At 36.1% G+C, this 19301-nt stretch overlaps 1 protein-coding gene across 1 annotated transcript in view; it reads right to left on the reverse strand.

Annotated features, from left to right (window-relative positions):
* CNTN5 (contactin 5) overlaps positions 1–19301 on the reverse strand; it is a 1382289-nt gene that overhangs the window by 992117 nt on the left and 370871 nt on the right. The window lies entirely within an intron of this gene.

Below are 19301 nucleotides of genomic sequence, written 5' to 3' on the forward strand. Positions count from 1 at the left end.
AAAAAAAAAAAGGAAAATAAGGACTGGAGAATTAGGTGTCTTAAACTGAGTTAAAGATATTTCTTCTTTGTTTTAGTCTTAGGCAATTGGGTCTGTGTTCCACAGTACCCAGAGCATTTCAATGAGTATTGTACACTGTGTGTGTGTGTCTGTGTGTGTGTGTAAGTAGACTGGGAGATAAATCTGTTCCTACCAAAGAAAGTAGTTGAAAACTGGGCAAGTTTGTATGGTTATAAATGATTCTAACTGCAGATTTAGGCTTAAGGGCTATGAACAAAGCTGTACCTTATAGTAGCAGGTGTAACAAGTTTTGTGTTCTTTCTTTCACTGACCCAGAAATTTAAGTACATATTTACAATGTGGCAGTAGATTCCACACTGGTTTCATTATGATAGCAGTCTGATTTCAGTGGGCTTGTCATGGTAAGCAAGACAAATCAGTTCATATTTGTTGATTTATTGATTGCATATCATTCTAGAAACCAAAGATACACATATGAAAAACACTGGCACTATATCTGCTTTCAAGTAGTTTACAAGTATGTGAAGTGCCATGAAGAGAAATATAGGAGCTCTGAAAACATCTTTTTTTTTTTTTTTTTTTTTTTTTGAGACCGGGTTTTGCTCTGTCGCCCAGGCTCAAGTGCAATGGTGTGATTTCGGCTCACTGCATCCTCTGCTTCATCAGTTCAAACAATTTTCCTGTCTCAGCCTCCTGAGTAGCTGGGATTACAGGCATGTGCCACCATGCCCAGCTAATTTTGTATTTTTAGTAAAGATGGAGCTTCACCATGTTAGCCAGGCTGGTCTCAAACTCCTGACCTCAGGTGATTTGCCCTCCTTGGCCTCCCAAAGTGCCAGGATTACAGATGTTAGTCCCCGTGTCCAGCCATGAAAGCATCTTTCAAAAACCCAAACCTAGTCTGCGGAGTGAATAAAAGTTTCTCTATACAGTGCTATAATATTTAGAGAAATATATGTAGGAGAATCAAGAGTTGGAAGAATAAAGAGAGGGTTCTCAGTTCTGGCTGCACACTGGAATCAACTGGAGGCTTAAAAAAAATTTCGACACATGGACCTCACCCCCAGATATTTTCATTTCATTTGTCTTGAATGCTGGTTGGCCAATGAGATGTAAAATCCTCTATAACTGATTCCAATGTGCAGCCAAGGTTAAAAACAACTCACTACACTAAAAAGTGGCAACACTGTGGTAAAAGTCAAGGATTGAAAGGACTTCACATGTCTACAAATATCCCAGCATAAGGTCAAAGAGAGGGGAGGAGGAAGGGTGGAAGATGGAGTCAGAGAGTCCTTGTGGCAGGGGAAGCTCAGCAACTGGGTGGCAGGAGTCCAAAAAAAAGAGGAGGCAGAACCTTCATTTGGGTAGGGAAAGGGTGTTTTGCTGACTGGATTGACATTTCATGATTACCAGGTGTCAGGTTGATAGCTGAACCAGTTCTAGCTGGATAGTACTAACTTTCTATAGGTGATTATATATTGTTACTTATAATAAATGGTTTGAAATCATTTATAAGTTAAAATATAGGTAGTAGAAATGGTGTTTAACAATGAAAAGAGATCTGTGGAATTATCATCTATTTAACTCCAGTGATTTGGAACTAAATTTCCTATCATTTCAGTATGGTATCAAAATTTCCCTTTGCAAAACTAAAATGAAATATCTGTGGGTGTGTGACTACACACGTACTGAAAACAGATAATGTGGCAACATATTGGTCTTAGCTGGGGAATAATGAAATTTGGGGAGGATAGAATTTTATGGGACAACCACAACATTGATTAATTGTTACCATTTCTTATGAGTTTGGTGTTTCCTATGGCAAATAGATGTATATAAAATCAACCTCTATTATTTAACCTCCCTGCTATTCAGAGCTTAGATGAGGAGAGAACATGTGGTTAGAAAGAAAATATATGGACTGGGAGATAATATATATCTAATTTACTAGTGATTAACATTTTATAAAATGACCAACAAGTATTAAATAAATGAAATTTTCACCAGAAACTAGAAAACACGAATGCAAAGAAATAATTGGCCAAATCAGATAAATTTTAAACAAAAGTTTTTTTGTTTAAATAGTAAAAGTATATAAACTTGAGGAGAAATGCCTGAGAATGGAGGTTGTTTGTTGATTGCTTTGTCATCCTCTGTTTCCCTATATCTGGCTCTGAAGTGCTGAGATTTTGTTCAATTACTTTTCCTTTTCCGCACTACTGAAGAGTCAGAGGTGTGTGAACCAGAGAAACTGCATCTTAAATAGGAGCTGGGTAAAATGAGGCTGAGACTTACTGGGCTGCATTCCCAGATGGTTAAGGCATTCTAAGTCACAGGGTGAGAGGAGGTCAGCACAAGATACAGGTCATAAAGACCTTGCTGATAAAACAGGTTGCAGTAAAGAAGCTAGCTAAAAAACCCAAAACCAAGATGGCCATGAGAGTGACCGCTGGCCATCCTTACTGCTACACTCCCACCGCTGCCATGACAGTTTACAAATGCCTTGGCAATGTCGGGAAGTTACTCTAGATGGCCTAAAAGACAAGGCATGAATAATCCACCCCTTGTTTAGCATATGTTCAAGAAATAACCATAAAATGGGCAACCTGCAGCCCTCGGACTGTTCTTTCCATGGAGTAGCCATTCTTTATTCCTTTACTTTCTTAATAAATTTGTTTTGCTTTGCACTATGAAGTTACCCTGAATTCTTTCTTGTGTGAGATCCAAGAACCCTCTCTTGGGTCTGGATCAGGACCCCTTTCCTGTAACAGATGTGCTTCAGGGGAACCTGACATTACCCAGGTTGGAGGTGGGCCCTGCTCTACTGAAGTCCAATAAAAGCAATCCTAACCCCTTCTCCATAGAATTTGGAATTTGGTTAAGAAAAAAAGGGACTTGAGTAGATCAGTATATGCCCTTGATCTTTGTCTTCAGAGATTTCTTCAGGGACAGCATGTGACCTTCACCCAAGGGAAATGCACTGAGGACTCCAGGTCATAAAGTTCTTTAAGTCTTTCCAAATAGCTATAGAGGAAATGTATAACTATGAGCGCGGTTTCAAATTTATGTAGTCATTTTGACAACATGAGGAAGACTGTCTAAAGATCTTGTAAGATGTACAATTCCATATGTACATTCCACATATATATATTCCATATATACAGGAGGTACTGTGGAAAGATGGGAAAATGGGATCTCTGATGACATCCTTGAGCTAAAACTCCTTCTTACTCTGGATCTTCCAATTATATGAGCCAATAAGTCCTCTTTATTGTCTAAGCTATTTTATACTGGTTTGTCTGCCATTTTCAACAAAAGAGCCTCAAATGATACTTAACTAAAGACAAGAGTTCTGCATTATGACCTTTTCCTTCCAAATTTTCTCTCTCTACTATGTCATACTTTATTGATTACAGTCCTATGCAATCTAGCCATAACTCAGTTTTCACTGGACCATTTATTTTACCCCTTATTAACACACTACTGTAAGATTATCGGTTTATGAATAAAATATAACACTTATAATTTCCCCTCAGTTCAAGTCCAAATCACTGGTTATAGAGTGCTCTGATCCAAGCTGGATTACAGTACTTTTGAGACTAGCAGTAAGGGGTGGGGCGGGGTGTTTCAGGGGTTGAGGAGATCCTGATGTTGGTCAAAAGATGCAAGATTTCAGCTAGATAGAGAAATAAGTTTGGGAGATCTCTTGCACAACACAGTAACTAAAGTTAACAATACTTGTATTCTTGAAAAAATGCTGAGAGTGAATGTAAAAGGTTTTCACTACAAAATGATAACTACTTGAGGAGAGGCATTTTCAAGATGGTTACTTTCNGGAGGAGGAAGGGTGGAAGATGGAGTCAGAGAGTCCTTGTGGCAGGGGAAGCTCAGCAACTGGGTGGCAGGAGTCCAAAAAAAAGAGGAGGCAGAACCTTCATTTGGGTAGGGAAAGGGTGTTTTTGCTGACTGGATTGACATTTCATGATTACCAGGTGTCAGGTTGATAGCTGAACCAGTTCTAGCTGGATAGTACTAACTTTCTATAGGTGATTATATATTGTTACTTATAATAAATGGTTTGAAATCATTTATAAGTTAAAATATAGGTAGTAGAAATGGTGTTTAACAATGAAAAGAGATCTGTGGAATTATCATCTATTTAACTCCAGTGATTTGGAACTAAATTTCCTATCATTTCAGTATGGTATCAAAATTTCCCTTTGCAAAACTAAAATGAAATATCTGTGGGTGTGTGACTACACACGTACTGAAAACAGATAATGTGGCAACATATTGGTCTTAGCTGGGGAATAATGAAATTTGGGGAGGATAGAATTTTTATGGGACAACCACAACATTGATTAATTGTTACCATTTCTTATGAGTTTGGTGTTTCCTATGGCAAATAGATGTATATAAAATCAACCTCTATTATTTAACCTCCCTGCTATTCAGAGCTTAGATGAGGAGAGAACATGTGGTTAGAAAGAAAATATATGGACTGGGAGATAATATATATCTAATTTACTAGTGATTAACATTTTATAAAATGACCAACAAGTATTAAATAAATGAAATTTTCACCAGAAACTAGAAAAACACGAATGCAAAGAAATAATTGGCCAAATCAGATAAATTTTAAACAAAAGTTTTTTTGTTTAAATAGTAAAAAGTATATAAACTTGAGGAGAAATGCCTGAGAATGGAGGTTGTTTGTTGATTGCTTTGTCATCCTCTGTTTCCCTATATCTGGCTCTGAAGTGCTGAGATTTTTGTTCAATTACTTTTCCTTTTTCCGCACTACTGAAGAGTCAGAGGTGTGTGAACCAGAGAAACTGCATCTTAAATAGGAGCTGGGTAAAATGAGGCTGAGACTTACTGGGCTGCATTCCCAGATGGTTAAGGCATTCTAAGTCACAGGGTGAGAGGAGGTCAGCACAAGATACAGGTCATAAAGACCTTGCTGATAAAACAGGTTGCAGTAAAGAAGCTAGCTAAAAAACCCAAAACCAAGATGGCCATGAGAGTGACCGCTGGCCATCCTTACTGCTACACTCCCACCGCTGCCATGACAGTTTACAAATGCCTTGGCAATGTCGGGAAGTTACTCTAGATGGCCTAAAAAGACAAGGCATGAATAATCCACCCCTTGTTTAGCATATGTTCAAGAAATAACCATAAAAATGGGCAACCTGCAGCCCTCGGACTGTTCTTTCCATGGAGTAGCCATTCTTTATTCCTTTACTTTCTTAATAAATTTGTTTTTGCTTTGCACTATGAAGTTACCCTGAATTCTTTCTTGTGTGAGATCCAAGAACCCTCTCTTGGGTCTGGATCAGGACCCCTTTCCTGTAACAGATGTGCTTCAGGGGAACCTGACATTACCCAGGTTGGAGGTGGGCCCTGCTCTACTGAAGTCCAATAAAAGCAATCCTAACCCCTTCTCCATAGAATTTGGAATTTGGTTAAGAAAAAAAGGGACTTGAGTAGATCAGTATATGCCCTTGATCTTTGTCTTCAGAGATTTCTTCAGGGACAGCATGTGACCTTCACCCAAGGGAAATGCACTGAGGACTCCAGGTCATAAAGTTCTTTAAGTCTTTCCAAATAGCTATAGAGGAAATGTATAACTATGAGCGCGGTTTCAAATTTATGTAGTCATTTTGACAACATGAGGAAGACTGTCTAAAGATCTTGTAAGATGTACAATTCCATATGTACATTCCACATATATATATTCCATATATACAGGAGGTACTGTGGAAAGATGGGAAAATGGGATCTCTGATGACATCCTTGAGCTAAAACTCCTTCTTACTCTGGATCTTCCAATTATATGAGCCAATAAGTCCTCTTTATTGTCTAAGCTATTTTATACTGGTTTGTCTGCCATTTTCAACAAAAAGAGCCTCAAATGATACTTAACTAAAGACAAGAGTTCTGCATTATGACCTTTTCCTTCCAAATTTTCTCTCTCTACTATGTCATACTTTATTGATTACAGTCCTATGCAATCTAGCCATAACTCAGTTTTTCACTGGACCATTTATTTTACCCCCTTATTAACACACTACTGTAAGATTATCGGTTTATGAATAAAATATAACACTTATAATTTCCCCTCAGTTCAAGTCCAAATCACTGGTTATAGAGTGCTCTGATCCAAGCTGGATTACAGTACTTTTGAGACTAGCAGTAAGGGGTGGGGCGGGGGTGTTTCAGGGGTTGAGGAGATCCTGATGTTGGTCAAAAGATGCAAGATTTCAGCTAGATAGAGAAATAAGTTTGGGAGATCTCTTGCACAACACAGTAACTAAAGTTAACAATACTTGTATTCTTGAAAAAATGCTGAGAGTGAATGTAAAAGGTTTTCACTACAAAATGATAACTACTTGAGGAGAGGCATTTTTCAAGATGGTTACTTTCCTTTTACATAGTTTACCATAAAAGCAATTTTCTGGTACTCTAGAAAAACAAACAAACATTTATTATCTGCCCAATAGTAAACACTTTGGGAATTGAATTATTTTTATTTTTTAATCAATAAATTGCAATTTAATAGTATTTTTTAGAAGACAAATATATTAATAATAATTTATATAAAAGTGTTGGAGGGTAGACTTTGAATTTTCTCACCACAAAAATTAAGTATATGAGGTGATGGATATGGTAATTAGCTTGATTTAATCATTCCACAGAGTAGACATATCAAAACATCACATTGTATTCCATATATACAATTATTATTTGTCAATTAATTTTCTTTAAAAGCAAATATATAGTAAAGGGGAAGGACTATTCAAGAATAGAATAAAGTTTAATTGAGTTTCTTTGTTTAAGATAATTAGAATAGTTCAATAAAACCTGGTTGAATTGACAGATCCAACATAGGGAACTGAGATAAAGAAGTTTCTCATGACACTTTCAGTTTATAGAACTTGGATGCACTTTTTCTCTTGTCAACAAACACCATGGACCAGTTTTATCATTGCTCAAAATTTACTGGAATATGTCTTCACTTTTCCGGTGTCCTGAGCCCCTCGGTTGGGGATGAAATTCACCTAGGTACATTTTTTTCCCCCATTTTGGCAATCAAATATCAATCAGATTTAGAAAAGTAAATTGGCAAATTCCAGAGTGTTTGGAAAACGATTATTATGTTACAGCAAGTACATTTGTATTTTTACAACTTGAAGCAGTTTGCCCAAATTGTTTAAAAGTGAAGGATGCCACCAAGGGATGCATTATTTACAGAAGTTGTGAAGGCCTTAGGAAAACAGGCTTGAAGTGCTGCATTTGCATTAAAGCACAGCTTTACGGCCGTACAAACAGTGTCTCTCTTGAAATGGAAATTGTTAATAAATCTAGCACTTTATAGCTTTGCCTTGTAAAAAGCTTTTTGAAAGGAGGAGGGATCATTTTCCCTTGATGGAACAGTGCTATCATTGTTCAGCTACAGCAAATGGAAGAATGACTAGGGAATCAGCAACACTCTAGTAATGTTTCAGATTGATGTGTTTTATCACCCATGGAACTTGGATAAAACCCTCCTGGTCTTTTTAATACTCTTTCTTGGAGGCTGAACTTCAAATTTCTTCTTTTATGTGAAAGAAATTTAAAGAGACTTTAAACTCTAAGTGCATCAACCATGGCAGTGCTGTACCCAGCCGTCCTGACATCTGTGCAGGCCTTCTGTGTCTCTGGTAGCTTCCCTGCCACTGTTGGAAATGTGTCATTATCATCAGATAATCCTCCATGTGGAAAAATCCAGGGTGAAGCAGCTTCTGCCCTGTTAAGACAAGCATTTCCTAATAGTATGCATTAAAAATTAAAATAGCCATGGGAAATTACAAAAATATTTTAAATAAATTATAGGTAATCCTCAGAATACAAACATAATTTATATAATTATGTGAGTTTAAAGCCAAAAGAAAAAAAAAAGGTTGAGCTTCTCAACCTAAATATATGAAAACTCAATGAGTATCAACCATGAGCAGGTCTTGAGTCTCTTTAATAACTTGCTTGCCACGATGGCATCACTGTTTTTATATAGAATCACCCAGAATCTGGAAACAACCAACAACTAGAGATTAGAGACAGTCTGTCTCAATATTTTCTGTGTAGTACATGCTATCATTAGCAAACCCTTTCTAAAATATTTTGTATTTCTTTTTTTTTCTTCTGTTCATCGCATAACCATAGACATATGGGACCAGTCTGTCAGAGAAACAAAGCTAATAACTCATCATTTCTTCAGGTCTTTTCTTCCCATTTCTTTGAGAGCTTTAAATATTCACATATAAAACAGACTACTGATAAAAATGATAGCCACTTCATTTTCATAACAATATATTTAGTGAAATAAAAGTTATTTAGAGACACTAGTGAGATGTGTGGGAATCTCTGGCTCCTCTGACTTGTGTGGGAATGGAACGTGTGTTACTGAGTTCTGTCAAAAATGGAAGAACCTCTCCTCCCATAAGAAAACGTTAAAGGACAGTGAAGGAACCAAATAGGGTATTTCCAGATCACCTGTCTCTGATTGTGTCATAAGTCTCAGGAGTTCAAGTCATGTCACTTGATTATTCATAATAACATACAAGAGAGGGCAAGTGGATATGGAGAAAAGAAAATAAGTCACGTAAAAGCACACACAGGTATTTGTTTTCTTTTGTCACAAAATGCAAGAAAGAAAATAGGAACTATTGTGACTGTAAATCACATTTTAAATTGGAGGCTGTCAAATTGTGCAGTAGAGTGGCAGTTCTTAATCTTTATTTAACAACAAAGTCCTCTTTAATGATATTTTCACTTTTCTTTCTGCATCTGTATCTATCTGTGCTTCCCCATGAGTTTGGGTCTAGCCAATTTCAGTCCAGCAGATTTCACTTCTAGGTCATAATCATTTTCTATAGAAGCCAAAAGTTGGGGGTGCTGTGTGCCATTCACAACGGTTGTATCTATGCTTCCTCCAGGGTACAACTTCTTTCTCAGCTTTAGCAACACGTTCTTGAAGGATGCTATTATCTTTCCTGGCTTTATTAGTCATTAGGTTAGGCGTAGGACACTTGAACCAAGTTTAGCTGATTATTGTACTCTCATAACAAGGATGTAAATACAATTTTCCCTAAGGCATTCGTAAATTTTGAAGGAAATTTTTAAACCCCTAATTCTAACTTCAAGAGTTTTCAGTTTTGTGTTTATTTGCTTGTTTGTTTTTAACTTTTTTTTAACTTTTTAAATTTATTTTGTATTATCATACTTTAAGTTCTAGGGTACATGTGCACAATGTGCAGGTTTGTTACATATGTATACATGTGCCATGCTGGTGTGCTGCACCCGTTAACTCATCATTTACATTAGGCATATCTCGAAATGCTATCCCTCCCCACTACCTCCACCCCATGACAGGCCCAGGTGTGTGATGTTCCCCAACCTGTGTCTAAGTGTTCTCATTGTTCAGTTCCCACCTATTGAGCTTTTGGAACATGTTGGTGTTTGGTTTTCTGCTCCTTGTGATAGTTTGCCTCAGAATGATGATTTCCAGCTTCATCCATGTCCCTACAAAGCACATTGAACTCATCCTTTTTTATGGCTGCATAGTATTCCATGGTGTATATGCTGCCACATTTCTTAATCCAGTCTATCATGATGGACATTTTGCCCAGTTTGCGTCCAAGCTCTTTGCCTACTTGTGGAATAGTGCCACAATAAACCATACATGCTGCGATTGGTCTTTATGCAGCCATTTGATTTTATAATCCTTTGGGTTATACCCAGTAATGAGATGCCTTTGGGACAAATTGGCATTTTCTTAGTTCTAGATCCTTGGAGGAATCGGCCACACTGTCTCCACAATGGTTGAATAGTTTATAGTCCCACCAACAGTGTAAAGTGTTCCTATTTCTCCACATCCTATCCAGCACCTGGTTGTTTCCTGGACTTTTTTAATGATTGCCCATTCCAAACTAGTGGAGATGGCTATCTCACTTCTGGTTTTGATTTGCATTTCTTTGATGGACCAGGATGCATGGAGCATTTTTTCATGTTGTCTGTTGGCGCAATGTCCTTTTGGAAGTTTCTGTTCATATACTTTGCCATTTTTTTGATTGGATTGTTTGATTTTTTCTTGTAAATTTGTTTGAGTTTCTTTGTAGATGCCTGGCATATTAGCCCTTGGGTCAGAAAATGGAGATTGGTAAAAAAATTTCTTCCATTCTGTAGGGTTGCCTGTTCCTCTAATGGTAGTTTCTTTTGCTGGTGCAGAGCTCTTCAGTGTTTAATTAGATCCCATTTGTCAATTTTGGGCTTTGTTGCCCATTGCTTTTGGTGTTTTAGACATGAAGTCCTTGCCCATGCCTATATCCTGAATGGTATTGCTTAGGTTTTCTTCTAGGATGTTTATAGCTTTAGGTCTAACATTTAAGTCTTTAATCCATCTTGAATTAATTTTTGTATAAGGTGTAAGGAAGGGATCCCGTTTTAGCTTTCTACATATGGCTAGCCAGTTTTCCCAGCACCATTTATTAAATAGGGAATCCTTTCCCCATTTCTTGTTTTGTCAGGTTTGTCAAAGATCAGATGGTTGTAGATGTGTGATATTATTTCCGAGGACTCTATTCTGTTTCATTGGTCTATATCTCTGTTTTGGTAGCTGTTTGTTTTTAAAGGGACACTAAGATTTACAGTCTTGAGCAGTCAGGGCTTCTCTCAGCCCTTGAGGAGCATCAGATGAAGGGTCACTTTCAAGCTACAGTAGTCATCATTACCCAGGTGAGCTGTTTAGTCCCTTCTTCTGCCCCTTTTCTTGAAAATAATTGCTATAATTAGTCATTACTTCTAATATGTTGGACCTGAAAAAAGCTTGAGAACCACTGCCCTAAAGCTAAAAATATGAGCTCTAAGAAAACCATTAAAATTGTAAGATTCATTAATAATAGGAGTCCTAGAAAGTTTCTATTAAAGAAACTTGACTGTGGATTTCTGCTAGTAAAAGGGACACTATACCACATACATTAAAATTAATTAGAAAAGACCATTCTAAATATATAAAAAGTACTGTGAGAAAGGCAAAAGCCAACTTCTGACTAATCTTGAAAATTATGAAATTCTTCGTCTCCATTGCTCTTAAGACGGAGTTCATTTTTCTTAACATGGCTTATAAGGCCTTCTGCATACAGCCATTTCTCTGCCCTTTTCAAGTTCAATGCCAATTGCATTAAAATACTATTACATCCTAAAATAAGCCATGCTATCTTTTAACTCCTGGACTTTACATATACTTAAAAAAATCTGAATAAATCATCCCTATTGACTTTCACCAACTTCTTTTATTCTTTAGATCCTAGTTTAATTGATATTTCCTATGAGAAGATTTTTGAAACTATCTCCCTTCCCCCAATTCCCTCACCTAATGTTCCTCTTGTCTCTGTTGGCTCCAGGGGATCTTAAATTGTAGCACTTACCGTGGTGATTAGAAACTTTGTTTTTTTTTCCCTAGGCTTAGCTCAGCTGAAGAAATTTTTTTGTTTGCCAGTATATGCCACTTTATGAACAAGCAGTTGTAAACTTGGGCACCATATTGATATCACCTAGAGATCCTTTAAAACTACTCAAATTTCGGAGCTCTATCCCCAGAGATTTCAATTTTTTTGGCCTGGAATGGGACTCAGATTTTGGTATTTCTTAAATCCTTTGGAGGTTTCCAATATTTAAACAGGTTTGAAATCCACTGCATCAGATAATAAACTCAAAACAATCAGGGTTCTCACTGATGTAACCCCAGAATCTATACATGGGCTTGGTCCTCCTCAGACAATGTTCAAAAACAGTACTTGTGGGTTTCTTTTTTTCTTTTCTTTTCTTTTCTTTTTTTTTTTAAGAGGGAGTTTCGCTCTTGTTGCCAAGGCTGGAGTGCAATGGGGTGATCTTGACTCACTGCAACCTTCAACTCCTGGGGTCAAGTGATTCTCCAGCCTTGCCTCCTCAGTAGCTGGGATTACAGGCACACGCCACAACACCCAGCTGATTTTGTGTTTGTAATAGAGACAGAGTCTCACCATGTGGGTCAGGCTGCTCTCCAACTTCTGACCTCAGGTGATCCACCTACCTCAGCCTCCTAAAGTGCTGAGATTACAGGCATGAACCACCATTTCCAGCTACAAACAGTATTTGAATGAACAAATCTGACAAATGTTCTTGTTTAAGTTAATAGTAGAAATAGTGTAATGATCATTGCTCATTTATAAAAAGGTTTTTTAGACAATAAACACTGTCATTTCTATCATTTCTATTTGTTCATTTCTTTCAGAATGTTTTGGACAAATCAGGCAGTTAAAAAAACTGTAAATAAAGGGAAAGATTTTGTGATACTAATTTTATGCTGAGATGTGTAAGGTATGTAGTATTCTCTGAAAAAAAGTATAAACATCATTTGGTCCTTTGCAACAAAAAAAGAACAAATATTTCTTCAAGTGGTTATTTGGCCACAGGAATACTAACTTTATCATGTTTTTCAAGAGTAGCATTTATTTTTTTAACATACACACACCATACACACACACACACACATACACAGAAACACATTATAAGACCACCATTGTATATGGGGTTTGTTGCTGACCAAAACATTGCTATGGGACATATAACTATATTCACACACATGCATATATACACATTATATGTGTATATATAAACCTCATATATGGCACATAAGTATATACACACATATATACACATATATGTGTATTTAAACCTTTATATGGCACATATGTATTCACACACAGGCATATGTCTCAGCCTCCCAAAGTGCTGGAATTACAGGCATGAGTAACTGTTCCTGGCCAAAATGTTCACTTTTAAGCAGCTTTGCAAGAGATTCTGTCACCCACCAAAGCTTTAGGATCTCTGCCCCATTGGAGATGCCATAAGCTGAATTACAGAATGCATATATACACATATATGCATGTGTGTATATATGTATATAAAACAATACACATATTTTTTCTACCTTTCCACATGTTTTTGAGGCAAGATGATTTTCTTCAGTTTATTAAAACTTTAAAAGTAGTTCATGCCGGAAGTTAGTACTATGGGTATAGCAGGTAGTGTTTTCTCTGGGTCAGAATATAGCTTTCAATAATTAATATCTCCTCTCATGTCATATAGATTATATTTTACTCATTTTCAAATGGCACTTGAGGTAAAACTCTAATTTGATTTGTCATTTCAATTGAGAAAGGTATTGAACCAGAAATCAATCACCCACTGATCATTACTTAAAATGTCTTCCCACTACCACGAATAACTTACACCCACTACAGATTCTTCCTTTTAAATTTTATATTAGAGATAATATTAAAAAAAACTTCATCATAGTTATTTGTATAATTAATATAATTAACATTTTCACATTTAGTAGATGTCAGGTATTGTTTTTGGTACTGGTGATACAACAGTAAAAAAAATAGAATGAAAGAAAAGTATCTCCTCTTATGAAGGTAACTTGCTAGTCAGAAAAGGTTGGCAGAGGCAAATAATAAAGAATAAATTAATTAACTCTTTATTAGAAATCGTAAATATGGACTAGAAAATTAAATAGGCAATAGGCATAGAGACAGATGAGTGTTATTTTATGTATTTATTTTATTGAATATCATGTGCAGAAGACTGAAAAAAACTTACGAATTCATGTCAAACTATCTCATTGATATGGCTTGCTCTTATCTTGTTTTATTAATGTATTTATTCCATGTATTCATCCTTCCATTGCCATGTTCTTATGCAAAAGCAACTATTATAATATGCTCAGTGTATATCATACTGTTTGTAGATGTTCTTGTAACTTATTTTTAATAGGATGAATTAATTGCAGTGAACCTACAGATATTATTTCCTTTCTCACTTTTTTTTTTTAGCTAGCCCAATGATTTTCTATGTATGCATATAGTCACCCATACTAGAGAATGCATTCACCAATTTTACTTATTCATTCTAGGGGTGCTGCTTAGTATATAAAAATCAGGGAAGGGTCCTTGGATAGGGTGGTAAAGTATATATGTAAAGCATGCACAAAATTATGATTTTTGTATCACTGTCCTTTGAATCATAGATTCTCAATACTGAAATTAGATTCAGATGTCATCTAGTATAACCCAGTCTTCAATGCTTGATTTCCTATGCAAGAGATTGGCCAAAACAGTGAACATGAATACAGTATTTGAACACATACAGTGATGTTGAATGGAAAATAGCCTAATGCAGAGTTAGACAGTTATGACTACTAGTTTTTTATTATTAGAGAAATATAGCTTGTGAAAAATAATGCAGAGTTAGACAGTTATGACTATTAGTTTTTTCTTATTATTAGAGAAATATAACTTGTGAAAAATAAAAGTGGATAGGATAACTAGCAAAAGAATGTCTAAGTAAGCAGAGATGCTAACACGAAACAGGTTTAGCAAAATAGAAATGAGTTAACAAGGAAGTTCAGCTGGAAACAGAACCTCAAGTGGGACAAAAGATTTCTGAAGACTATGAGTCCCAAGCATTGTTAAGAGTAGTGTTCCCAAAAATTTTAAGGGTAAAGTAAGAAATAAAATTATGTAATTTCCAAAGTCAAAGACATGTTATAAGTAATGTTTGTTCTTAGATTTGTATCCAAAAGATAATATAATTAGGTTGATTATACACCCGAAAATTATCTTTAAACTGCCCAGGAACTCACTGTCTTGCAATATAAACTGTGATGTGAACAAAGCAGGTTTCCTTTCTCATAGACGTTTTCAAGAGAACAACTGACGAAATGGAACTTGTTAAAATTAAAGTATTAAAATTGTGTTGCATAAAGGGGGTAAAGGACTTGGGTGAAGAACTCAGTTTTCATTAGCCAGCCAGAGAAAAGGCTAAATGCAAGGTCTTTTCTAAGACTAAGTAAGGAATTAATCTGTACTTCCCTGCTCTCATATTTCCTTTCAGAAGAACCAAAGATATACCTCCAGACACTTCTTAAAGAGGAAAAAATTAGTAGCACTACATTTATTACTACCAAGTAGTCTCATACTTGTAAATGGACATTGTGAGAGTAGCAGTGAAGTTGTGATATGTTAATATCAGTGATTGTTTTACAGGAAGTGTAAATGATGCAATTAATTAATAAGTCTATCATAGAAAGTGAGGCCTTCTAATTCATAGAATAAGTTACAAATTAAGAAAGCAAATTAGGACTTGTTAAGAATAAAGACTATAGAACAATACAAACAAAAATTTAAAAAAACTAAAGCTTTTGAGAAAGATAAATACAAAAGAAATAAAACAATAGCAGCATTCTCTATCAGACATAAACAATTTCATAGACTTTTAACAATAATAAGGCAAAACATTCTGTGACATGATGACACTAAGCAAAAACAACACCACTCTATAAGGATATATGAATATAAGAAAAATATAAAGATACTATAATACTATTAGAAAATCTCCACTCCCCCAAAATATGAGTGACTACTGCTTTTTTTTTTCCTTTTTTACCAAGGATAATGCTAGCTCTGTTTCATTCCTCACACTTCCTGGACCAAAAGCATTTTAAAGTATCCAATTAAGAAGTATAAATATTCAAAAGTATAATTGACCTGCTTCCTGACATAATTTAATCCAAAACAGACCCTCCCAATCTTTCTTAAGCCCTTCCTTATATCACTCAGCAAAAGCCCAAACACCATGTTAAGTACGTTCTAACTCTTAGTAAGACAGTGCACAGATCACCATGGTGTATTGTCTCTCTTCCTGCAAAAAGTTAATAAATTGAATTCTGTTCACTACTAGCTAAATCATGTAAAACAAGCTGTCATTGTGCATCATGAGAATAGAAAGGATTTTTAACTGTTGGAAGCCTCTGTTCTGATATGGAAATGTAGGAATTAATTACCATATTCCAGGTGCTATTTTTATAACGTTCATCAAAGAAAGGCATCATTATCAGCTCAGTACCTATGTTACTTCCTCCTTTGTACTCACATTAGGGGTAAGTGACTGGGGTAAAGTCTATTTACTGTGCTGGAAATCACTTCCTGCCATCTGTCACAAGTAAAGGATTCTGACCATAACACGAGCAGATAATCCCTGATAAAGTGGGTCAAAAGATGCCTTGACTAGAATTTGTCATTGTGAGACATATGAGATAACATGCTTTCAAAAGTAAACTACATTAAAGTTCAGTTTTAAACACTTTTACCTCCCACTACCAAGAGAATACCACATCACTGACAGGAGTGTCCCTTCAACCTGGTCTTAGAAGGAGATACATGGCACAGATCTCACCTTCATCATGTTTTGGAGCAGAACCTCGGCTGAATTGTGGTCCTAGTTAACGCAAACTAGAAATACATGTCTATTGTTTTAAGCCCCTTATATTTTGGGATTGTTGATTTTGTCAGCAGAAGGTCATTGATACATTGGGTTTCTGGCACAAAAGGTACACTGAGACTGGAACATGAGGTCAATATTCTTCACATGCAATATCCAAATTATAACTTTTATAATTGTACAATATTTGTTCCTTTGTGGGTCTTCCTACCTCCCTGAAATGATCTCTTTTTCCTTGTATCATCTACAAGTTTTTCGGTGCTTTTGATATATTCATTATATCTTTGGTAAATGGGTCATTGCTATTTTTTCCAACTCAAATCCAGTCACAATCCAGGTAATTTTATGATCCATGCAGATAATCCATTGGTGGTAGATTAAATATGGTTATAATTTTAAAAATATTTTTTATTAAGCGATTCACTTTCTGAATTTAAGCTGGCCTTTTGACTGTGACCAACAGAATATGGTGGAAGCAATTATGTGTGCTTTCTAGGATTGAGACCTCAAGAAGTCTTGCAGCTTCTGATTTCACCAACATGGAACATTGCCCTAAAACTGCAGTGTAAGGAAGCTAGTATAGACTACTGAAGGGAGAAAACAGGGTTTTTCAGACAAAAGCTAACCCCAACTTCCAGATACATGGGAAATCACTCTTATGTTTTTGTAATTTGGTAAATTTGCAATTTTGTAAATCACTGTTGTATTTTAAGCCACTATATTTAGGGATATTTGTTATAAAACAATAGACTAACAAAAATATTATCCAAAAACTTTGATTTATTGTTCTTTAATAAACTCCATCTCATTAAGCTTCATTCCTCAATACCAGCTCCTGACTATATTCTCTAGCTCGTTATTATCTAGACTCTTCCATCCCTGATGATTTCACATCAAATATTTTACTCCTCCTACTTTAACTGTTAATTCTTCCATTCTATTTTCTATTATACTTTCACCACTTTATCTCTCTCTTTTTTTTTTTTTTTTTTTTTTTTGAGACAGACTCCCACTCTGTCACCCAGGCTGGAGTGCAGTGGCGTGATCTCTATTCATTGTGACCTCTGCATCCCAGGTTCAAGCAATTCCCGTGCCTCAGCCTCCCAAGTAGCTGGGATCACAGGTACATACTACCACATCCAGCTACTTTTTGTATTTTTAGTAGAGACAGAGTTTCACCATGTTGCCATGTTGACCTGGCTGGTCTAGAACTCCTGACCTCAAGTGATCCACCTCCCAAAATGCTGGGATTACAGGTGTGAACCATTATGCCCGACCTAGCTCTCTCCATTTTCTTCAGCTCTAGTTTCCTTTTGATTCCTCTTCTTTACCTTTCCAGTCTGAAAACCAAAGTTGATCACCAGAACCATTTTCCTGCTAGTATCATGGATGTTCCATGACCATTTGCCCATCACAACCTTCAATATGTATCAACACATTCAGTTGATCTTCATTCTTTCAGAGTTTTCTTCTGAATTTGGTGGCAACAATATTCACATTGTGACCTAAGTCTGGAGGTCACAATTGATTTCTCTTTTACACTCATTTTCTTTTTACCTCACCAACCAGACATTAAGTTCCATATTATCTTACACTTTCATATACACTGAAAAACTGAGACCAAGAGAAGTTAATTAAGTTGTGAATAGCTTCATAGAAAGTAAATGGTTGAGCCAAGGTTCAGATGTATCTGATGCCAAAGGCTCTGTGCTGTTCATTTAGTCAAACTGATTTACTTTATTTTATTTTTAAATTTAATATTATCTTGCAGGGAAAAGAAATGTGAAGTTAGAAATAGATGTGCTGAAAATAGCAGACATTTTTCAACTCTGAAATTGGACCTCTGACTATTGGTCATTAGAGGAAAATAATTAGAGTCTATTAAATTCAATTGTGTCGTTGACCAGTTAGTGAATTGCAAATGACCTTCTAATCTGATTTCTAAAGGGTTTTGAAAAACAGTGAAATGTTTTGATAACTTCCTCAATTATTACTTTTTCATGCTTCTGGGTTATATGAATGATAGGTAAAATTGAATTTAGACAGTAATATTAATGTTATTTGATTTGATATGTAATATTTTTCATGTTTCAGAGGAAGCATACAGTTAAATTCCTGAGGCTTGTAAAGATAAAACTATATTTGTGAATTTTAAAAAGTATAATCACAATGAAGGTACAAATTTATATTTTATTATGTTAACAAAATATGAACATATTAATGAAATGAGAAAATTGTATATATTATTTATTTTCACTTTTATGCTTAGTTTCTGCAATTAAGAATGATGAAAATTAGTAGCTAATTTTTTTTTTTTTGAGACAGAGTATTTCCCTTGTGTCTCAGGCTGGAGTGCAATGGCGCTATCTCAGCTCACTACAAACTCCACCTCCTGGATTCAAGCCATTCTCCTGCCTCAGCTTCCTGAGCAGCTGAGATCATGCATGCGTCACCACTCCCAGCTAATTTTGTATTTTTAGTAGAGATAGGATGTCCCCATATTGGTCAAGCTGGTCTCAAACTCCTGACCTCACGTGATCCACCCACCTCGGCCTCCCAAAGTGCTAGGATTATAGGCGTGAGCCACCATGCCCGGCCAGTTAATTTCAAATGAATAAAAATGAGGAAACATGACAGATGGAGCATAGCATATGCGGTAATCAGCCTCTAAGATCTCTAAGATGTCCCTTTGGGCCACATATTCTTATTCTCTGTTGACCCTTCATTCTTTTCTTTTTTTTTTTTTTTTTTTGAAACGGAGTCTGGCTGTGTCGCCCAGGCCTGGAGTGCAGTGGCGCGATCTCGGCTCACTGCAAGCTCTGCCTCCCGGGTTCATGCCATTCTCCCGCCTCAGCCTCTGAGTAGCTGGGACTACAGGCGCCCGCCACCACGCCCGGCTAATTTTTTTTTTTTTTTTT

This window comes from Rhinopithecus bieti, unplaced genomic scaffold, assembly GCF_001698545.2.
Source record: "Rhinopithecus bieti isolate Rb0 unplaced genomic scaffold, ASM169854v2 scaffold_14936, whole genome shotgun sequence".
NCBI classification, from domain to species: domain Eukaryota; kingdom Metazoa; phylum Chordata; class Mammalia; order Primates; family Cercopithecidae; genus Rhinopithecus; species Rhinopithecus bieti.